General features: G+C 48.6%; 1 protein-coding gene across 2 annotated transcripts in view; it reads left to right on the forward strand.

Annotated features, from left to right (window-relative positions):
- LOC138258977 (C-C chemokine receptor type 8-like) overlaps window positions 1–24,249 on the forward strand; it is an 82,003-nt gene that overhangs the window by 31,498 nt on the left and 26,256 nt on the right. The window contains exon 1 of one of the 2 annotated variants that reach the window (XR_011198617.1): window positions 2,906–2,985. The exons of the other annotated variant lie outside the window; for it this stretch is intronic. The gene's annotated coding sequence lies outside the window, so the exon portion shown is untranslated. Of the gene's footprint in view, window positions 1–2,905; window positions 2,986–24,249 lie in introns of those variants that run through there. 2 annotated transcript variants of the gene reach the window in all.

Consider the following 24,249-nt stretch of genomic DNA (forward strand, 5'->3'; position numbering starts at 1 on the left):
TGGTACCCCTTCAGGGTGATCAAGAGACCATGGAGGCTAAAAGAGTGTCTGCCAGAAGGAGCAAGGGCATGGGAAGTGGGAAACCTGCTCCAGACGTTCCCACGGTCCAGGAGGAGGCTGAACCTTAGGGGGATGCCCTGAAGCCTACAGGGGAACAAGTGGCTGAACTGGGGGAGGTCCCTGAGCTGACTCAGTGGCTGTAAGAAGGGGGACAACCAGGGAGGCATTCTGTGAGGTACAGAAGACATGCCCTAATCTGGAGGGATTGCAGCTGCATGCTGCACACCAGGCATCTGGCAAGGAGTCTGGAACACACTTAATCTACTGGGAGGACAACCTCCTATATAGTGAGCATAAGGTTGCTGAGCCTGGGTCAGCCCATGTGCCGGTGGGACTCTAGTGGTTCAGAGCCTTCCTACTGGTCTGGCTCATGATGTGCTGTTAGCTGGACATTTTGGGCAGGGCAAGACCTTTGACTGGCTTGTCACCCACTTTTACTGGCCCTAAATGTGCAGGCATTCAGATGCACACTGTAGGTCTTGCCAAACGTGTCATGCAAGTGTCAAGAGTGGGGAGAAAAGTAAGGCTCACCTCTAACCTTTTCCTGTGGTCAGTACCCCCTTTGAAAGGGTTAGTATTGACATTGTGGGGCCTCTGGATCCTAAGACAACCATGGGCAATAGGTTCATCCTGGAGGTTTTTAATGGTTGTTTGAGAGTTGGCGGTAGCAGCCCTCTGGGTCACAGCCTAATCTCCAGCAAACCTTTTTTTTACATTGATGATAGAAAGTGGATTATTAGTTGGGTTGATAGTTGTCTATCATAAGTAATAACATCAGTATTCTTGTTAGACAGAGTAAAGGTTTCAGTAATTTAAACCTGAGCTCAACTTCTCATAGCTATGGGACAGAGCAGACAGGCTTGACTTAAGGAAATGTGTAAAGCATTTATAATTACAAAAACAGTTATAAAGTCAACAACACAATATATAAAAAATACCAAGAATAATGTAATTAACAAAATTACACAAAAGCAACATAAATCCAGTAAGGGGAACAGGAGATATGAATTTGTAAAATTTGGAATACAAATGGTGCCAAAAGACTCAAAGAGACAACCTTAGACAACTGGTCACACAAGGCCCAGAAAAGGGTAAAATTTGAAGCTGACCAGGATGGAGTGTGGATTGAACATGAGGTGTAGGTCGGTCCAGGTCAAAAAGTTACCTTTTCACTTAAAACATTTTCTCGAGAACAGGTGTTAGTGGTGGGGCATGCTAAAAGCTGGATACGAGTCAGAGTTTGACAACAGTGGATTGATGAAGTCCCTAGGTGGAAAAGCTCGGAGCAGGCGAAGAATGGCAACTGTGGCCAGGAATATCTCAACATTGATCACCTTTGGCTCAACAGCGCTCTCTGTGAAGTCCTGTACGTTCCAACTTAAAAACATTTCTGGAAGTTAGATCTCCTTCAGCGGGGCAGACAAACAAATTGGATTTGACCAACAGTTTGGCATCAATGGATTTGACTCAATATCGATCCACTTCTCCCATCAGGTCTTCAGAGGAAAAAAACGTTTCTTTCTCAGCTTTTGAAGTTTAGGCAGGAGGAGAACACTCTAACACCAGCCAAGTGTTCCAGAACCTCACTCCAACTGAAACCTCCAGCAGGGTCCCGGGCAGGCACAGTTTGAAGTGGTCAGCTGAAATCTTCAAGAAAGTGAGCTTCTTCCAACTTTTCTGTCCTTCTAGTTTAACAGTAGGTGAGCCAACTGACCTTTGGAGTCAACTCCGTTGTTCTGGGTACAAGTGGGAGCAGGTCAAGCCCTTACTGTTCTCCTTGGAGGCCACAACAGCAGGAGTAGCCCTTAAATTTGACTTCCACAGGTCCAGCAGTGTTTTGAGGAGGATACTGAAGGTGCCACATATTCCCAGTGCCAGTCTGTTGGTAGGGGAAACTCCTGCCACTCTCTAATCAATGAGGTAAAAATGTTCATAGGTAACTATACCCACTTATGCAGCACGCCCTGTGTGTTTTACTGTACACTATCCTACAGGGCCATTTTCTACCTAAAACCAGCATGGCAGAAACGTTCTTTCCCTATGCAGAGCTCCTTTGCCCACTCTAGAGGTGTGGCCAGGGAAATTAGCAAATCCTCCCCGGGTGGTCACCCAAAATCTGTTCTGGGGTACTTCTCTCTCACCGGGAGTGGTACCTGGATGGTAGCAGGGCAATAGAGGGGCCAGGCCCAAGTGTGGTCTACATCTGCCTGTGACAAGGTATTAATCATCTATAGTTAATTAAGCAAAACAAATGATGTATTTAAAACAGATCTGTGACTGGTGGTGAATGTTTGATTTGTTCAGCATTCCGCCCATCATCTGTTCTTTTTGCATTTGTTGCCCAAAGTGGGAAGGGTATGCCCAGATGTGGGTCCCGTCCTCGCAATGCCACCAGATTCAAGCTTGCCCGGTTAATAAGGGGTGGTACCCTGACACCAGTCCCAGGATGCTTGCTTCCAGTCCAGGGAACACCAGGACTGGCAATTTGGAGTGGACTGTTTCCATGGGGGGCAGGATCAAGACTGATTTGCATATGGCTGGGTCCAAACTGGAATGGCATGGTGCGCAAAAAAAACAATAGATTTAACCCAGATCTGTGACTAGGGGTGAATGTTTGATCTTTTCAGCATTCTGTCGATCATCTGTTCTTTTTGCATTTGTCACCCTATGTGGGAAGGGCATGCCCAGAGGTGGGTTCCATGCTCAATATGTCACCAGATTCAAGCTAGCATGGATGATAAGGGGCAATACCCTGAAATCAGTCCCAGGATGCTTGTTTCTGGCCCAGGGAGGACCTGGCTTGGTAGTTTGGGCTGGACTATTCCCACGGAGAGCAGAGTCAAGACAGATTTGCATATGGCTGGGTCCAAACTGGAATAGCATGGCGAGCAAAAAAAGCAATGGGTTCAATCCAGATCTGTGACTGTGGGTGAATGTTTGATTTGTTCAGCATTCAGTTAAGTATCTGTTCTTTTTGCATGCAAAAAAGAGATGTTTTGTGTGATTCACAAAAGCGGAGGATTGCTCTTTGTGAATGTATTAGTTTGATCCCTGTTTCTTTCAGATCCTGGGTTCATCTCCAGTCTCATTTCTGGCTAGAATTCTGTGCACCCTCACTCCTTTTTCAAGATGGTCTCTCCTTTGGTATTTGGAATGTTAATCTTTGACTTCAAGTGTGAGTAGGGGGATAAGCTGCACTTGGCTGGGGTGTTCATCAAAAAGGTCTCCACTGTGCTTGAACAGATTTGCGTTGGTGTGCTGATTGCGACCCCTTTATGACATTGGCAACAAGAATGAGATGAATGCAGAGAAGAGAGCTAGCACTTCAGACGAAGAGAAAATAATATTTTGAGAAAAATGGGAAAAATAAAAATTAATGTCCAGTATGGAGACTGTTAAGCTCAAGCTACCGGTTGGGTGTGCGCAATAGTTTGGTGTACAGAATGGTCGAAGTTCACCAGTGTTGGAAAGTCTGTCAAGTTATTAAAAAATGCAATAAAAACGATTATGGAAGAATTTGGAACAAGAATTGGATATTAATCATAAAGTCTAGTATTCCTGAATCTTTAAAAAAGTGAAGAGGACAAATGTGACATAACACTTACCTAGGCACTACTGAACAAGATTGTGTTGATAGGAGAAGACGTTCCACTACACTTAAACGTCTGTATAATCTCAGTGACTATGCGAGCAAACAATAGAGGCTGTAACATAATGTGATAGTTACATGTGTATTATCTATTATGGTTTTAGAGAGTGAAGTAACCTGTGCTACAATGTTAGCACAGGCGTGTGCTAAAGAAAATGTTTGTAAGTGCTGTTTGTTCAGGTTATATGTCGTTTCCTTTATTTCCATTGTTTTAATGTATTTAAGGAGGGAGAGCTGTGATAACTCTCCCTCTCTCTCCTGCGTTCATCGACACTTTCCTGTCCTGTCTGTGTAGAATCCACACTTCTTTTTCAATTTAAAATCATGTTGGGTGTTAGGAAAGCCCATCTTTGGCTTTATGTGTGATTTGGGAAATAGCCTGCTCTTGGCTTGGGGGGTTCACGACAAAGGTATTCGGTTCGTTTGAACACATTTGCGTTGGCGTGCTGATTTAGACTACTTCATTAAAGTTACCACCCCAAGATGGGAGTCGGTCAGTTATCAATATTTTGCAACCAAATTACAGTTAAAAAGTATTGAATTATCCTTTAACAAATTACTCTTTCGAAGAGATGCTAGAAACACACCACTTCAAAACAACGGTTTGTTATGGGTTTCTAAATCTATTTTGTGAATCTATAACCTGTTACCGACTCACAAAATTGATTTGCTATATAAAAATTAGACAATTTGCAGTAACAAACTAACTCTGTGATTGTGTGAATCACAGGCTTTACGACCTCAAAATGTCTTTATAAATCAGACCCTTACTTTTGTAATGGCACATGTACCTGACCTAAGTTTGAAGGATATTTTCGAGAAATAAGGGAATCAGAATTAAACTCATTCAAAAAATAAATAACATTTGCTGTCTGATTGATCATGGAGAGCTTAATATTTTACAGAAAAGGGAATCATGATCTACATGTCGGTAGACAGCGCAACAATAAATTTGAATAAACCACCATGAATTCTCCTTGAATGAATACAACGTTTCTCTACAAAAATTAAGGCTGGTCAATACTGCAAATTAAAAACATTTGTGCATAGTTGAAGTGTCCAATTTAAATCCTGCTTGGGAAGTTGGACCTTACCCGCCTCTGCTTCAATATTTAAAAGAATCAATACGATTTGAGCATACAACTTTCCATTGACAAAAACAGACACAATAAGTCTATAATTCACTGAAATTGCTAAAGTTCATTCTTATAAACAGGATGAATTTCACTAACAGGGATCAAAACACTAGAATATATTCTTAAGTCATGGTTTTGGAAGCTCTTTACGCATGAAGGCCACCCATCATTTGCAGAGGATATTGTTGATAGTTAGTAGCAGCTTGCAAAGTGTGGATCACCATGTGCTGTTGTAGCAGATCCAGGAGCAGCTTGCTGCGCTTTGTAGGGGCGGAATGGCGTGGGTGGGGGGGATTAATAAAAAAAATATATATATATATACCTTTATTGCCACCACTGCCACCACCGCGCTGCTCCTCTGCTACAGCTGCAGGCACAGACTCCTGCCCTGCGCCCAATCCGAATGCTGTCTCATGCTGCTGGCAGCCTGACAACAGGGTTCCAATTGGCCGGAGCGCCCAGCCAGGGTGCACACAGACAGACTGGGAGCCTGTGCCTACTCTCTCCAGCCCAGCAACACAGTGCCGGGTTGGAGAGAGCCCAGTGCGCATGTGTGTTTGGCTGGCCCAAGACAGCCCACCAAACATACATGTGCACCGAGGGGGAGTGCTGAGCACTCCCCCTTCATCCCTGTTATAGAACCGTGGCCCCACCCCTTTCACTAAAAAATGATATTAAAGATAGTTTATTATTGTTTTGTAATAAAAGATTTGCATCTGCTGACAGAGGAGGGGGGACAATGTTCATCTGCCCTAGCGGGGGAGCCGTGCCTGAGCAGATCTCTGTGTAATTTCTGAGAGGGAATGGGCATGTAGAGGACAGCCAATGATCAGGACACATATTTGAATATTATTTTACAAGTATATCAGTAATATTTTTGAAGATTATGGTGGTCATTACAACCCTGGCGATCGGTGTTAAAGCGACGGTAAGACCGCCAACAGGCCGGTGGAAAAAAAAATTGAATCACGAACGTGGCGGAAACCGCCAACAAAGACAGCCACTTTAACACTCCGACCGTCACGGCGGTACAAACAAACAGCTTGGCGGTCACCGCCAACAGACAGGTGGAAGACAATGTACCGCCCACAGTATCATAACCTACCAATCCGCCACCTTTTCCGGGGCGGATTCACCGTGAACAAAAACACGCCGGAAACAGGACTTCGAAGGGAAAACGCTCATCTCTACACACCCCACGAGGAATCCGGACACCATGGAACCCGAACTCCACATCCTGCCAGCCCTTATCTTCTTGCTCCTCTACTAGGAGCGCGAACGCCGGCGTCGAAGCCAACGGTGAGTACTGCACCTACGACACAAGGGAGGGGGGAGGGAAAAAACAGGGACACACACATGCAACACGCAACACCCCCACCCCCACAATCGCCCACGACAACGCACACACTAATACAGCATGATACATAACAGTTACACCCCCAGAAAGAATGCAAGAACAAAAGGAAATGAGTGTAACCATTATAATATATTAAAATCCAGTATGCAAACATATATATATATACACTATAAACAAAATATACACCAAGAATAGTAGTCCAGGTAGTGCTCCATTGAAGTCACACGGTATGGGCGAGGCCCACACTCAATCCCGAACATGACGGAGAGAACACTGCAGGGGCATCAGATAGCAATAAAACAGGCACCTCAGGGGGAAGGGAAAGGGGGGGCACCTCAGCCGGTTGAGTGCACAATGCCAAATCCACAAGGGGGCCACATGCCCACTGTTCCATCCTGGGGAGTGCAAAGCCACAGTCTCTCAAGTCTCCACAGTGGGTGGGTTGCCCACTGTTCCATCCTGGGGAGTGCAAAGCCACAGTCTCTCAAGTCTCTACAGTGGATGGGTTGCCCACTGTTCCATCCTGGGGAGTGCAAAGCCACAGTCTCTCAAGTCTCTACAGTGGGTGGGTTGTCCACTGTTCCATCCTGGGGAGTGCAAAACCACAGTCTCTCAAGTCACTACAGTGGGTGGGTTGCCCACTGCTATATCCTGGGAGTGCAAAGCCACAGTCTTTCAAGTCTCTACAGTGGTTGGTTTGCCCACTGTGCAATCCTGGGGAGTGCAAAGCCACAGTCTCTCAAGTTTCTACAGTGGGTGGTTTTCCCACTGTTCAATCCTGGGGAGTGCAAATCCACAGTCTCTCAAGTCTCTACAGTGGGTGGTTTGCCCACTGTTTCATCCTGGGGAGTGCAAAGCCACAGTCTCTCAAGTGGATAACAGTCTCCACTGGTTCTGGAGGGGGCTTTGTGCCCAGAGTGCTTCTTCCTGCCAAGGACAGAGGTAGTGGATGTTTGTCTCCACTGGTTCTGGAGGGGGCATTGTGCCCAGAGTGCTTCATCCTGCCAAGGACAGAGGTAGTGGATGTGATACTCCACTGGTTCTGGAGGGGGCATTGTGCCCAGAGTGCTTCATCCTGTCAAGGACGGAGGTAGTGGATGTTTGCCTCCACTGGTTCTGGAGGGGGCTTTGTGCCCAGAGTGCTTCTTCCTGCCAAGGACAGAATTAGTAGATGTGATACTCCACTGGTTCTGGAGGGGGCTTTGTGCCCAGAGTGCTTTATCCTGCCAAGGACGGAGGTAGTGGATGTTTGTCTCCACTGGTTCTGGAGGGGGCATTGTGCCCAGAGTGCTTCATCCTGCCAAGGACAGAGGTAGTGGATGTGATACTCCACTGGTTCTGGAGGGGACATTGTGCCCAGAGTGCTTCATCCTGTCAAGGACAGAGGTAGTGGATGTTTACCTCCACTGGTTCTGGAGGGGGCTTTGTGCCCAGAGTGCTTCATCCTGCCAAGGACAGAGGTAGTAGATGTGATACTCCACTGGTTCTGGAGGGGGCTTTGTGCCCAGAGTGCTTTATCCTGCCAAGGACGGAGGTAGTGGATGTGATACTCCACTGGTTCTGGAGGGGGCATTGTGCCCAGAGTGCTTCATCCTGCCAAGGACAGAGGTAGTGGATGTGCTACTCCACTGGTTCTGGAGGGGGCTTTGTGCCCACAGTGCTTCATCCTGCCAAGGACAGAGGTAGTGGATGTTTGTCTCCACTGGTTCTGGAGGGGGCATTGTGCCCAGAGTGCTTCATCCTGCTTGTGACGGACTCAGTAGTGTCAGTGCCCTTGGCGCTCATGGGCCAGCGGTGCTTGTTGCAGCGGTGTCATTGGCAGCAGTGCTTGTGGTGGCGGTGCCCTGTTCAGCGGTGCTTGTGGCGGCGGTGCCCTGTTCAGCGGTGCTTGTGGCGGCGGTGCCCTGTTCAGCGGTGCTTGTGGCGGAGGGGTCCTTTGCAGTGACTCAGCTGCTGGCTGCCATGTCTGGCCCAGCGGGGCTGGTGCTGGCAGTCCTTCATGGCCCAGCAGGGCTGGTGCTGGCGTTCCTTCATGGCCTAGCGGGGCTGGTGCTGGCGGTCCTTCATGGCCTAGCGGGGCTGGTGCTGGCAGTCCTTCATGGCCCAGCGGGGCTGGTGCTGGCGGTGGCCTCCTGGGCAGCAGGGCTGGTGCTGGCGGTCCTGTCCTGGGCAGCAGGGCTGGTGCTGGCGGTGGCCTCCTGAGCAGCAGGGCTGGTGCTGGCGGTGGCCTCCTGGGCAGCAGGGCTGGTGCTGGCGATCCTGTCCTGGGCAGCAGGGCCGGTGCTGGCGGTCCTGTCCTGGGCAGCAGGGCTGATGCTGGCAGTGGCCTCCTGGGCAGCAGGGCTGGCGCTGGCTTCCTAGGCAGAGGGGATGATGGCGGTAATCTCCGCCGTGCTGCTCTTCCCAGACTTGCTGAATTTCTTGTGGGCTTTCCCCACCATGGAAGGTGTAACAGCTGACTCCACACTCCCACCTGTACCCCTGGGAGCGGCTTTGGTGGCTGGAGTCTTCCCCCTCTCCCGCCGGGCACGGGCCAAGTTTTGATGCTTGACAGGTGGGGGACTGTCCGTGCTGTGGCTCCGTGCCACACTGGCTGCCCTGGTGGCCGGTGCACTCCAGATTCCAGTGATTACAGGCACCACTGGTCCCGGAGATGTTGTGGCTGAGGTGCTAGGTTGGGACCTGGAGAGTCGGGCCCTAGGAGACGGACGGGGTGGGGGAGGTGAGGGAAAGAGGTCAAGGTTGGACAGGAAAAGTTTCTTGGGAACACTGGGACGGGTAGCTGGAGGGGGTTTGGGAGTGGAGGAATAGGTTGTGGTTGTAGGAGGTGTTCGTTTGGTGACTTTGGGTGAAGGTGCATGCGCTGGAGGCTGTCGTGAGGTGGATGGCTGTTGGGTGACTGTGTGCCTGCGTTTGTTTATCTTGGGAGGGTGCGTCACAGACACACTGGGAGAGGACACAGGGGACATGTGAATGGTAGTGGGGGTGGTGACTGCACATGAGCGGGGTGTGGTGGTGGGTGTGCTGGTGATGGAAGTAGTGGCTGTAGATGTAGTGCATGCAGGTGTGAGTGGAGACGAGACTGGGAGGGAGGAGGGAGACGAGGAGGAGGGGGACACAGTGGAGGCAGTGGATGTTGGTGTGTCTGCATGTGTGTGATACTTGCGTGAGTGCCTGTGGGATGTGTGGTGCTTATGTTTGCCTGAGCTTCCCTTGTGTGTTGACGTGTGTGCATGCTGGTCTGAAGGTGTGCTTGGGATAGGCTGAGGTAGAGGGGATTGGGTCTGGGTGGAGGAATTTGGAGGGGGTAGGCTAGACACAGGGACAATGGCTGCCATCAGTGCTGAGGCCAGAGTCTGAAAAGCTCGCTGGAGGGCCGCCTGACCAGAATGAATGCCCTCCAGGAATACATTTGTTTGTTGCAACTGCCTTTCTACACCCTGGATGGCATTCAAAATGGTAGACTGCCCAACTGTGAGGGACCTGAGGAGGTCAATGGCCTCCTCACTGAGGGCAGCAGGGGTGACTGGGGTAGGGCCTGAGGTGCCTGGGGTGAAGGTGATGCCCACGCTCCTGGGTGAGCAGGCATGGGACAAAGGCTGAGGGGCTGCTGGGAGGGCGGTGCTGGTAGGGGGGGTGGTGGCTGTACCTGTAGATGCGGGGGCACAGATGTTGCCGCCACCACAAGGGAGCTCACATCAAAGGATGAGTCTGTGTCACTGGTGTCAGCTCCTGTCCCCGCCGTGGAGCTCCCCTCCCCCTCCATCCCACTGGTGAACTCCGAGTCCGTAGTCTCGCCCTCCAGGGCCATGTGGGATGCAGCTCCCACCTGCTCCGGTGCCACTGCTCCTCCGCCTGATGATGCTAATGCACACAAGAACAGGGAGACCAAAAAAAGGGTCGGGACGACAGAAGAAAGGCATGTTGAGTGCATGGATTACCACTACCATTGGCGGACACGACAGACACAGAAGCCCCCTGCACTATGCTGCGCACTTGGGCTCCACTGTTCAATCCCGGTGACATGGCCTACAAGGCTAGGGCCGACATCTGCACACATGGATGACACAGGAGCCTGACTAGGTGAACTTGGCATTGTACACAGGTGGGGTGGGGTGCCACAGGGTCTGCCAGAACAAGGGGACCTAACTAGCACACTCGCCCTGGCCTAGGGAAACTCACAGCCCACCTCCCCCACCCAGACACCTCCACTACACGCAAAATCAGCAGAATGAGAGTGTACTCACCCCCTTGTGGCTGCTGTGATGCCCTCAAGCGCCCATCCAACTCCGGGTACACCACCGCCAGGATCCTGAACATCAGAGGGGTCATGGTGCAACGGGCACCCCTCCCACGTTGGGAGGCCATCCCCAGCTGGGCCTCCGCCGTCTTCTTGCTCCAGCGGCTAATGTCCTCCCATCTCTTATGGCAGCGGGTGCTCCGTCTGTGGTGGACCCCCAGGGTCCGGACTTCCTTGGTGATGGCACGCCAAATATCCTTTTTCTGGTGGGTGCTGACCTACATGAATTGTACATGGGGAAAAGAAAAGTTATTACCAACTGTACCGTCACAGTCATTGACCCCCATCCCTACCCTTGCCATGTGGCACATGCACTCACCATCGTCTCATGCACGCCTCAATCTCCCCCCCCCCCATCTTTCATCCATCCTACTCCACACAGGCATAGCCCATACAGCATGCTCCCAGTGTACTTTCCTGTTTGTCTGTAGGACCGTAGAGTAGCGTGTACTGGGGGAGGACCCCATCCACGAGTTTCTCCAACTCCTCCGATGTGAAGGCAGGGGCCCTTTCCCCAGACGCACGAGCCATTGTCTCTTCCAGACCGAGGTCACAGCAGCACTTGCAGTGTAGGTCCTCTCCTGTTGAAGATCAGGTATCGAGTGATTGATCAGACAGTAAATGGCGGTCACGTCCGCGGCAGTGCGTACCGTCACCGCCGGCGTACATCGTCATTGGATCCTGGGACCCATAGGGTCCAATGTTAACCAATGCAGAATTGCGCCGCGGTCTTCGACCGCCTACTGCGACGGTGTACAACGCCAGCGCAGTTACATCACATCCCATTGTCCCACTTTACAGGTCAGGCAGCCACCATTTCAGGGGCCCACATGGCTTAATTTTTAACTGCGTCACACATACCTAGGCCTTGCCTCAACACTCATACAGGCCAAATTTTGGATTATGATTTGTGTTCTGTGTAAGCTGTGGGGAGGTACCTCTAAGTTGGTTGACTCTGTGCTCGCTGTTGTCCTTCATAGGCACCGTCCACTGGGACATGTGAGGAGATGGCAGCATCCTCCGGTGTACAGACCGCTGGTGGACCTGTCGGCAATGGAGGAAAGACATGTGATCATCACCTACTGGCTTGATCGTGCCACAATCCTGGAACTGTGTGCCCAGTTGGAGGCAGCCCTGATGTCAGCTATCCACCATCCCACAGAAATCCCCCCTCAAGTGCAGGTGCTGTCAGTACTCCATTTCCTTGCAAGTGGGTCATTTCAAACAACAGTGGCCATAGCATCATGGATGTCCCAGCCTATGTTTTCCAACGTGTTGTCCAGAGTGTTGTCTGCCCTGCTGAAACACATGCGGAGCTACATCGTTTTCCCTCAGGTGGAGGATTTGCCTACAGTGAAAGGTGACTTCTATGCCCTGGGACATATCCCCAACATCATAGGTGCCATTGATGGGACACATGTGGCTTTGTTACCCCTCCGCAGGAGTGAACAGGTGTACAGAAACCAGAAGAGTTATCATTCCATGAATGTGCAGATGGTGTGTTTGGCAGACGAGTATATCTCCCATGTGAATGCCAAATTCCCTGGCTCAGTGCATGACGCTTCCATCCTGCGGAATAGCAGCATCCCTTATGTGATGGGTCAACTCCAGAGGCACCGTGTGTGGCTATTAGGTGAGCACCTGGAAGCAAGTCAGTGGGAATGGTTGTCTGGGTTTGGGGAAATCCCGACAGGTTAGTGTGTGTCTAACAGTTGTCCCTCGCCAATTGCAGGTGACTCTGGTTACCCGAACCTGTCATGGCTACTGACCCCAGTAAGGAATCCCAGGACAAGGGCAGAGGAATGCTACAATGAGGCCCATGGGCGAACTCAGCGGATAATGGAGCGGACCTTCGACCTCCTGAAGGCCAGGTTCAGGTGCCTCCATATGACAGGTGGATCCCTATTCTACTCACCAAAGAAGGTGTGCCAGATCATCGTGGCCTGCTATATGCTTCACAACTTAGCTTTGCGACGACAGGTGCCTTTTCTGCAGGAGGATGGTCCAGATGGCGGTGTTGTTGCAGCTGTGGAGTCTGTGGACAGTGAAGACGAGGAAGCAGAAGAAGAGGACATCGACAACAGGACCTCTGTGATCTTGCAAAACTTCCAGTGAGACACAGGTAAGAATACAAACCTGCCTACTACATGTACTTTTACACTACTACCTCTCTCTGTCGTTTTCACCCAGTGTATGGTCACTGAGTTGTCACTTTCCCTTACGATTTCACAGATGTGGGTCCAATTGTGTGACATCTGCTGTGTTTCCTCATGGACTAGAGCTGCGTGACATAGGTATGTTGACATTACATTTGAAAGAGCATTTTGACACTGTAATTGCTAATATACTATTTCAAAATCACAGACTGACTCCGGATTGTGTTGTGCTTCAAGGGTGTTTATTTAAGTGCTCAATATTGGAGGGGGTTGTAAAATGGTGAGGGGTGATGGTGGAGGAATCTCTATGGCAGAGTACAGTCTATTAGTCTCACAGGTGCATTGCACAAATGAGCATAGGAAGTGGAGCTGGGGCAGTTTGAGGATGGACAGGGTGACAAGGTGGGACAAAAGGATGACAATCAGGGTGGTCTCATTTCTTGGCGGGTGTCTTGGCATCGTTCTCTGTCTTTGTCCTTGATCTCAGGGACCGTTTGTGGGGTGGTTCTCCCTCTGCAGGGGGTGGGGTGCTGTTGTGGTGGTCCTGTGGCGGAGCGTCCTGTCCACTAGTTCATCGTCCAGGCTAGTGTCAGGGGCCCCTTGTTGTGCCACAGTGTCCCTCCTGGTGTTGAGTACTTCCTTCAGCATCCCTACGATGGTGCCCAGGGTGGAATTGATGGATCTGAGTTCCTCCCTGAAGCCCGAATACTGTTCCTCCTGCAGGTGCTGGGTCTCCTGAAACTTGGCCAGTACTGTTGCCATCGTCTCCTGGGAGTGGTGGTAGGCTCCCATGATGTTGGAGTGGGCCTCGTGGAGAGTGGGTTCCCTTGGTCTGTCCTCCCCCTGTCACACAGCAGCCCTCCCAGTTCCCCTTGTTTCCCTGGGCCTCCGTCCCCTGAACGGTGTGCCCACTACCTTTGCCCCCAGGTCCCTGTTGTTGTTGGGGTAGTGGGTTAGCCTGGGTTCCCTGTAGTGGTGGACACACTGCTGATTGACGTGTCCTGGGGACAGAGGTATGGACCCTCTGGGTGGGTGCTGTGCTGGTGTTTCCAGAGGGGAGAAGCTCTGTAGTGGCCTGTGACTGTGTGAGGGGAACCGACTGTCCCGAGGTCCCCGATGGGCCGGGCTGGTAATCTAGATCCAGTTGGACAGAGCTGCTGTCATCACTGTGGGCCTCTTCTGATGGTTTTGTGGACATGTGTGGACCCTCCTGTCCGGTGACGTTGGTTAAGGGTCCTGCAGGGGTATAAAAGGATGTTTATTACATCTGTGTGTGCTATGGTGTGCAATAGGTGGGTGACCGGGTACCCCAGTGCTTGCATTCCTGTGTGGGACCTTGTGTGATGGTGGTTTAGGGGGGTGTATGGGTATGTGCAGTGGCCATGCATTGGTGATGGGTGTCCATGCTTTGTTGTTGCATGCAGGGCTTGGTGTTGGGATGTGTGGTTTGTGATATTGGGACATTTGTGAGGAGTTGGAGTGATGGGTGTGAGGGCGAGGGTGGGGGTATATGATAGCATGCAGGTAGGGTGGGGGATGTAATAGTTAAGATTTGACTTACCAGAGTCCATTCCTCCATCTACTCCTGCGAGGCCCTCAGGGTGCAGAATCGCCAAGACTTGCTCCTCCCATGTTTTTAGTTGTGGGGGAGGAGGTGGGGGTCTGCTGCCAGTCCGCTGAACCTCAAGGTGGGGTCTTGAGACCACGGAACACACCTTCCCCCGTAGGTCGTTCCACCTCTTCCTGATGTCATCCCTATTTCTTGGGTGCTGTTCCACTGCGTTGACCCTGTCCAGTATTCTTCGCCATAGCTCCATCTTCCTAGCTATGGAGGTGTGCTGCACCTGTGCTCCGAATAGCTGTGGCTCTACCCGGACGATTTCCTCCACCATGACCCTGAGCTCCTCCTCAGAGAACTTGGGGTGTCTTTGCCGTGCCATGGGGTGGTGTGGGTGATGTGTGGGGTGGTGTGTGTAGTGATAAGTGGGGTGATATTTAGTGGTGTGTTGTGTGAGGTGCGTGGAAGTTCTGTGGGTGATGGTATTGTGTGCCTGTGGATGCTTGGTAGTTGTTTGTGGTGTCTCTCTATGGCCTTCTCTCAGTGATTCTGGTCTTAGGGGTTTGTGGGTGATGTGGGTGTGTGTTTTATATTGTATTGGGCGTGTGGGAGTGGTGTGTGTATGTGTATCAGGTGTGTGTATTTCGAATTGTCCACTGTGGCTGTGTTTTGTAAAAGTGTGTGTATTTTGAGAGCGGAGGTGTGTACCGCCAATGGAATACCGCAGTTGAAAGACTGCCGCGTGGATTCGTGTGTCGTGATAGTGTAGGCATATTTCTGTTGGCATGACGGTGGAGGTTTTGTTTTTGCCAGTTTATCACTGATCTTTGGTGTGGCGGACTGGTGTGGGTGTCTGAATTTTGGTGGATTCCGAGCTGTGGGTCATAATAGCTGTGGCGGATTTCCGCGGCCGCAGCAGCGTGTTGGCGGTCTTCCGGATGGCGGTAAGCGGCTATTACCGCCAATGTTGTAATGAGGGCCTATATGCCATTGAGTTGAGACACTGCACAGGAGGGAGTTGGATGTCAAAGTGCCTTCATACTGTGTTGATGGGATTAATTACAGGATGCTGCCAAACCTTTTGCAGTCTTTGAATATGGTCTGCTCTGTTTTATTCGTTGAATACTTACAAAAATATTGCAAATGTACACATCTCTTACTTATAATTGTTATCATACAAAAATAAATACCTCATTAATCAAATTGTCTCAAATTTTCGCTGTGCTGTATTTCTTATCACATATACTTTTCGCACTATAAAAGGTCTTTATTTTTATAAACCACTTGTCAACATCTTGTAACGAACTAGATTTTTATAAACCGGGTATCACAAATCTAGCAATGACCACCGAAACGAACCAGTACTTGTGTTCAAATATAGAAATATTTTCTACATTTCTAAAACTTCCTAATAGTGCAAACAGAGGTTCCAGAAAAATATCTGTGGGCAAGGACAGTTTGCTATATGCATAAAAATTAAGCACCAGGAGTCTTCAAGCTGGGGACTTATTCAAATCATGTGAATCGAATCTTAAACACTCTTTCTTTGACTGCTTAGATACCGGTTAGGTATATTATTACTAAATGTATGCAAGATGGCTGAGACCAAGAAGGTAAAGCTGCATTCTACTGAAATTTGCAACTCTAAGAACACTGACAATGCATTTATTAACTCTCTTCCAAGTTTCATAATTGACATCAATTTGTGTTTCTGAATGCTTCTAATAAATGTTGCTCATTTTCCAATCACATTAAAGGGTAGTTTTTTAAAAATAATTTCTTAAAAAGCTCCTCTGTCGTCTCATATCCTGAAATTGGAGAGCAGAAAGTATGTTTCCTTTCAGCTAAGCAACCAAAAAGCTCATAGTTCCTAAATAATTTTCAAAATAATTGTTTCCCAATTTATAATAGATAACTGTGTAAACCAAACTTCAACTTTCCCTTATCTGCGTTTTCCCCTTCTAGCTATTGCACTGGGACAAACTTCGACTAGTTTCTTCAAGAAATTCTGATTGGTATTTCTGATGCGCTAGCACAATGACAAGGTTTCGATATTGAACTCGTTTCTGATATCATATTCTACATATATAATATGGTCCTTCAATTCCTATCTTAGCAAAAAGCCGCAAAAAAAATTTGCATTCACTTTTACTTATGATTAATGGGGCTTATTGAAAGTCATAGTACATGCCAATTTTCAAAACTGTGCCAGATGCCTTTGGAGTAGGTCCATAGCTTACATCATAGACTTCATGTTATACTTCTTGTTTACTTTTATTTCCAAGTAAATCTTAGGAGTCTTATTGAAATTTGGCCTGATGGTGATTTCATTGGGGAATGTCATCATTGAATACTATCAGACGCTGTCACAAATGTGGGGGTTACTTTTGACAAGAAACTGAGGGCCATATTTATACTCCATTTGCATCGAATTTGCGTCAGTTTTTATGCAAATTTGGTGCAAAAATCACTCTATATTAATATTTTGACGCTAGACACGTCTAACGTCAAAATATTGGAGTTTGCACCATTTTTTAGATGTGTGAACCTACCTTGTGTCAATGAGATGCAAGGTAGGCGTTCCCATCTAAAAAATGGTGCTAACCCCATAGCCCCATATTTATCCCCCCATGCTAAAATGACACACGGATGGGAGGAGGGGCTAAATAATGGTGCAAAATTATTTAACGCCTGGGTCAGACCAGGTGTTAGGGGACCTGTGGACCCATTTCCATGGTTGAACACCTTGGAGTGGGTCTACAGGTTCCCTCCCAAAGCCCCAGGAACATCCCCACCCACACCAGAGAAACACCAGTGAGTAGGGAAAGTATAGATAAGTATTTTATTTTTTAAATTGAAGTGCCATCAGGGGCCCAACTTGGGACCCCCTGCATGGCACAGGGTGCAATGGCCATGCCCTGGGGACACTGGTCCCCTGTGCTGGCCGTTGGGGTGGTGGGCATGATTCTGGGCTTTTCTAAGACAGGAGTCATGTGGTATAGATGGTTTTGCATCAGAAAATTATGCTAGGCATTTTTTTTTGCTTCTAACCAGCCTAACGTCATATTTTTGGTGCAAACCCACTTCTCCCATACCGCCACACCCACACAGCTAATGTCATCGTTTTTTACGCTAGCCCACCCTTTGTGCCGGATTGCACCATTCCATAAAGTTGGCAACCGGCAGGCATCCTGGAATGGCGCAAGAAGGCACTATACTTTTTAACACAAAACTGTGTAAACACAGTTTTGCGTTAAAAAGTACAAATATGGGCCTGAGTTTGGAACGTCATGTCAATTAGATTTTGGGATCCTGCTTCTCCTTAATCAGAGCATTACAGAAGATTTTTCCACTACTGCCCCCCCGCAAAGCATTGGTAGTTCATAGTATTTTCTTAAGCAGGTTGGATTACTGCAATGCTCTTCTGCACAGAGCTCCTGAATTCTTGCTTAATTGATTATGCAGGATCCAAGTGGTGGCTGTTAAATTGATCCTGAATAGACCTAGAAAGACTCCTGTCTCATTAGCACTGAAGGACTAGCACCGCTTGCCATTAAGACAAAGAATATATTTTAAATCTCTCTCTATTATTTACATATCTCTTCATGGTCTTGGCCCGGCTCCATTCCAAAAGAGGATAACAAGGTGTTCCCCATGTAGGAGCCTTTACCCCTCCTCATCTAATCTTGCCTATGTAGCTAAACTCAGAAAAAAAACAGACAAGGTGTATGGGCGTTCATGATGGAGGCAACACGACTCTGGAATCAACTCCCAGACATTCTCAGATCTTCGAATTATCTATATTTCAGTAAGGCCTTAAAACATGGCTTTTTCCTAAATCTGCCAAGCTTTGAATAGCACTGTTTGCACTCTCTAACCATATGATATTTTAGTGCCCCAACCCAGTAATGCTACAGCACCAGGCTAGCTGTTTGGTTGCAGTTGTGCTTTGTAAATGATATAAATAAATAAATAAATAAATAAATAAATAAAGGACTCAACTTGGGAAAGAAATCTGGTGTATGAAGGCTGTTAGTTCAAGCTTATCTTAATATTATAAATCTGTGTCCAGGCATGAGAGCTGTTGAGGTCAGATCTACAAGGAGGCAACTTGATTTGCAAATTATTTATACAAAGATTGCTGGTGGATAGACACTCTCGAAATTGAGTGACCATTTGGAATAAATGAAAAAATATGTTCCCATGCGTTTTAAAATTCTTTTGTAAAAGTACAGGTATTTTGTAGTAACATAGCCTGTACGTTAAATATGACTAACATTGCAGGAAGTATTAATTGTAAAGGCATGACACAAAGATGATAAACAGAGTCGAAATACTACTATTTAATCTTATATAAACTTTTCATCCCTGTCATGCAGAATTTTCCACAACCGGAAAAATATTAAATAATGGTGAGATTACAGCAAAGTCACTTTAACTGTTCGATTGTTCGATTCTATGTGACCTCTCACATGTAAGAGTTTCCTTATGTCACGTGTAATACTTGTTCTTTAATGATTGCAATGAAAGCTTCTAAGATTCCATTCTATCTTGTTGTAGAATATTATTTTCCTCCTGAACAAGGAATGTTACAGTCCCGAAACAAGTCAAGATTTTGATAAAATAATACAGGCAACTATGGATTGAAATGTTTGTCTAATTAAGGAGTTTGCTTGCAACTATAATTTACATGCCTTTTTCAAACTTCATAAATAAAAAGGGTTCAGTTCAAATACATTTGTGGCATAATTATTTGGTTGAAAGAACCAACATATATTTATTGAAAAATGGACGCAATGATTTCCGATTTATGGTTGTAAGCAGGTAGAAACTATAAAAATGAGGGATGGAATTGTGTGCAGAGACATTAGAAATTATTTCTACAGACTTTATTTGGGTGCCATGCATATGTGAAACATAGGTCAAAGATATTGGTTAAGATCCCGCTGATATTTATATGGCATTTATGGTGTTTCTTTTCTCTTCGGTTCTGGCTGTGATTCCAGCAGAAGGACACCGACTGTCTACCGGAGTTGCTTGTTTTCCTTACATCATCATTGGCTGCAGTGGCAGTTTGCCCATATGGGAACTGGGGATCCACCGCCTTTGTCCTTTCCCCTAAAAAACGTTCTTATTTTTCTTTGTAATTGTTTTTTTTTTTTTTTAAGTTGTTTAGAAAATATACATTGAGGACAGCACTTCAAAGTACTCACCCTGAGTCACACTTCGGTGAAACTTGCAATAACTACCATTTGCTGAACTGATGAGTTCAGAGACATGGAGGTCTTTGCCCCCTGCTTATGTGCCACATCCTGGTAGCGTTGGTGCCAAGTTAAGCCCTGGTTACTTGGGACTGGAGGTACGCCACTTCACCTTCTTACAACTCATCACAGGGTGAGGGTGGGTCAGCAAGCCTCTCTGACCCCACCTCAGCCTGTGACAAATTGTGAAAGGGTAGTGTGGGTGGTGTTAGAAGCTGCAGGCGGCAGACTGGGCACAGAGGCCCTCATTATGACATTGGCGGTCAGCTGATTGCCACGCCGGTGATGGCGGTAGTACCGCAGCCAGGCTGGCAGTGAAGACTGCCACATAATGACCATGGCTGTGATCCCTCCCATATACAGCCAATGCACCGCCTCAACCGCCATTGCGGTCCGGCCACCGACCACGGCGGTTGTAGCAGACTGCCAGGATTTCCGGGGCAGGACCAACGCCATGAAAAGACTGGTGGAAATGACCTCTATAAAAGGAGACACTCACCTCCAGGGACACAGAGGAGTCAGCGGCCACCAGAGTACCCGAACTGGAAGCCCTGCCGATGCTGTACCACGCAATAGGAGTACAGGAGTAGCAACGCCGACGATGATGGTAAGTACAGCTGCCTAGCACACAAGGAAGGGAGGGGAGAGTGACACACCCACACGCACAACAACACCACACACACGGAGAACAATACGCTGAAAAGAACAACAACAGAAGCCAGAAGTAAACAAGATGCCAGGACAAATACCTTTGGTCCAACCATTGTAGTTTGGTGGGAACAGTGACCAGAATAATTCAATCGAACTATATACACAAAGGGCCATTGGCCAGTCCAAAATTGTCCATGCCACTACACATGGCAATGCAAGAGGCTCAACTTGACTCCTGACAGCCCAAGTGACTGCATAGGCCATTGACATGGAAGGCAGGCACCTCAGGGGGCAGGGGGTGGGTGGGGGCAGTTGGTGGGAGCTTTTCTTGGAAGAGGGGTCCTTGGATTTGGGTTTGGGGGGCGACCCTTTTCTCCTCTGTTTAGGGGCCGGAGGAGTGTGCTTGGAGCGGGGGTTCCTAGTAGCTGTCCTGTGACCCATAGTGGGAGGTGTCTTAGCTGGGGGAGGGACATAAGTTACACCAGGGGGGCCATGAGGGGATTCTGAGCTGGAGGTACAGGGCTGAGGGAGCGGGACTGATCTTTTCCGGACAAGACAGGGTGGGTCAGGAGGTCGGAAGAGACAAGGCGGGCAAGGAAAAGTTTCTTTGGTACAGTGGGCCAGAGCGTGGGAGGAGGTTTGGAAGTGGAAGTAGAGGGAGTAGTTGTAGTAGGAGTAGGTGTGCTGAACTGGGTGTCAGGTGCATGTACAGTGTGCATGTGTGAGATGGATGGCTGTTGAGTGTCTGAGTGGGAGCGTCTATGAGTCTTTGGAGGGGGGCAGACTGGGTGGGAGAGGACAAACAGGTTGTGTGCATGTATGTGTGGTGGTTTCTGAAAGTGAGGTGGGTGTGCTGCATGTGGTTGTGATGATGGTGGTGGTGACTGTGCATGTGGTGAATGGGGTGCTAGTCTGGGTGTCTGCTGTTGTGGTTACTGTGGGTAAGGCTGTACAGATGACAGGATGAGTGCTGATGTGATTGTGAAGGAGGAGGTTTAGGGGGAGACTGTTTAGGCAGTGGCTGTTGTTGTGTGTGCTTCTGTGTGTTGGTCGTGTGTATCTGCGGTGTTTGTGCTTGTCTCTGCTAGTCCTGTCTGTTGTCCTGAGTGCATGCTGGTCTGAATGTGTGCTTGGGATGGGTGGGGGAGAGGGCTCTGGGACTGGGAACAGTTAGTTGGCGGGGGAATGGAAGAACCAGGGACAATGAAGAGGCCAGAGCTTCAAATGATCTCTGTAGGGCAGCCAAGCCACAGTGAATGCCTTCCAGGTAGGCATTGTATTGCTGCATCTGGGATGCCAGCCCCTGGATGGCATTCACTATGGTTGACTGCCCTACAGAGATGGATCTCAGGAGGGCAATAGCCTCCTCAGTGAGGGCAGCAGGGTTGATTGTGGCAGGAGCTGAGGTGCCTGTGGCAAAGGATACGCCCACCCTCCTGGGTGAGCGGGCACGGGCAACTGGGTGGGGGCTACTGAGAGGGCAGTGCTGGTACGAGGGATGGCAGAAGGTGATGTAGCTGGGGTGGTCCCAGAGGGGTCCTCCACTATCAGGGAGCTTCCTTCAGAGTAGGTATCAGAGTCAGTAGTTGTAGCTCCTGTCTCCCCCATGGTGCTCCCTTTGCCCTCCAACCCCCTTGTCCCCTCGGCATCAGTTGACACTGTCTCCTGGGACCTGTGGTCTGCAGCTCCCCCACTCACTGGTGCCCCTGCTCCTCCGCCAGATGATGCTAATGCACACAAGAACAGGAGAAGAAAAGGAGAGAGGGTGGGGGAGAAAGTAGGGGAGCACAGGGTCAACCACAGCAATAATAGCACATAGAGCATACACATCACAATGACTTACTGGAACTAACACTGTATAGTAACAACCACAATACCAAACCATTACCTGGGAACAACAACTGAAATGTACTCAAACACTACTATCTGCAAACCTACAGCTACACAATTCTGACCAAGTGACTGGACAATGTGCAATTGCCAGGTCAAATGACCTAAGCAGTGGACATCAGAGCACCACAACAACAGCGGCTACCCAAACCTATCCTGGCTTCGTTACATTGAAGCACATGGTTGGACCAGAAGAGTAATTGAAAGGACTTTTGGCCTTCTGAAAGCCAGGTTTGTGTGCCTCCATATTTCTGATGGGCCTTACTCTATGCCACTGCGAAGCTCTGCCAGATAGTGGTGGCCTGCTGCATGCTGCACAATTTGGCCCTCAGACGCCATGTGCCATTCCTGCAGGAGGAGGGGGGGAGACAGAGCACCTGTGGCAGCAGAGGACACTGAAGACAGTGATGAGGATGGCTAGGAGGAGGATGGGGACAACAGGACACATCTGATACAGCAGAACTTCCAATGACATTCAGGTAAGACTGTTCATCTGTTCATACCTCCATTACAACATTGTGCTGTGTGGCTGCTATGTTGTGCCAAGCCCAAATGTGTGCATTTTTTTACCTGATACTGTTCCATCTGTGTAATACTAAAGAGAATTCTACCCATCTAACCCTACTAGACCCGGGGAGCGGAAAAGCGGCAGATATGAACTTGGTCAACTAGTAGGAAAGAATTACCAAATTGATTCATATACAATGGGGTTTATTAATGCATTTGAAGAAAGGATGAAAAATCATTAAAAACAAGTATCCTCAATACAAACAGCTAAAACATACTTACATATATTATCCACATCCTGGATATCAACATCATTTCGTCCTTTCTTCAAATGCATTAATAAATGTTGAAATTAACTTTCATTACCAATGGTGGATTCACAACCCCATTGTGTATGAATTAATTTGTTGCTGGGAATGTGATGTGAGTTACAATGTGCCTGCACAACTGCTCTGTGACTTCATTTACCCTGACAGTGCGGCCCAGGTGGTCCAGAGCAGGGATTGGCATACTGACTACATGGCATAGCTAATACTGTGTTTTTTTGTGTGAGGGCCTGAGATGAATTGTTTCTCCTCACTTATGGTGTTTGGAGTCACATGCTGTGCAAATTTCTAAGTTGAAGTGACCAGCTGAATGTAGGCTGTTATGTTTCAGCGGCTCATGTTGCTCTACATCCTTTACTGTTCATTTGACTGTCACTAATGTTTACCCTTTTTGCAGATGTTGGTGCGGTCACTACTATGAACGCATGTGATGCCTACAGACTGCTTTCACACAGTTTGGTGAATGGTGACTGGTGGTATCCTCTCACACTGGTTATGTGTACCCCAACCTGACTGTCCATTCACACTTTATGTTACATATGCAGTGTCTGATACAAGTCAAGACATTGCATATTGTTGTAATTAAAGCACAAAACCTTCAGTTGTGTTAATGAGTGTTTATTGAATTGACAAAAAGGAAGAGATAGTGCGATATAGTGGGGTGATGGTGGACAGAATCTTCAGTGTAGTGGCCCAGTTGGTTTGTAGCACAGGTCCAGTATTCCTGAGGCCATGGGGAAAGGAGCAATGGCAGTCCAAAGTAAACAAGGTGTTGCAGGGGCACACGAGGGAGACATTTAGGAGGGGCTCAGTTCCTGGCAGTGATTTTGGTCTTGGCTACAGTCTCTGATGTCTGTCTGGGTTGCAGGGAATGTTTGCGGGATGGTTCTTCTGCTGCAGGGGGAGGGGTGCTGGTGGCCTGTGAGTCCTGTGGCAGGTCCTCCAGTCTACCAGCTGCAGCAGATGTGGAGGGCTGGTCAGTACACTGCTAGTGGAAGGTGCCTGCTGGTGTGTTGTGTACTCACGTATGATGGTAGCCATGTCATTCGGCACCCCTGCAATGGTGGTCATGTTGAAATTTAAGGCCTGCAACTGCTGCATGACCTCCTGGTGGTGTCCCCTTACAGCCTCTGGTTCTCTTGCAAGATGGTAAGTACCTGGCCCATCCTGTCCTGGGATTTATGGTATGCTCCCCGGATATGTGAGTGCCTCCTGGGTATTCTGTTCCCTGGGTTGGGCCACACCTTGGTGCACAGCTGTCCTTCCAGTGGCCCTGAGCCCCTGTGCCTTAGTCCCCTGAACTGTGTGCCCACTCCCACTGACACCAGGACCTTCATCGTCTTGCCTGTGTGGTGTTGACTCGGGTGTCTGTACAAGTGGGCACGCTGTTGATTGACG

Source organism: Pleurodeles waltl, chromosome 2_1, assembly GCF_031143425.1.
Source record: "Pleurodeles waltl isolate 20211129_DDA chromosome 2_1, aPleWal1.hap1.20221129, whole genome shotgun sequence".
NCBI classification, from domain to species: domain Eukaryota; kingdom Metazoa; phylum Chordata; class Amphibia; order Caudata; family Salamandridae; genus Pleurodeles; species Pleurodeles waltl.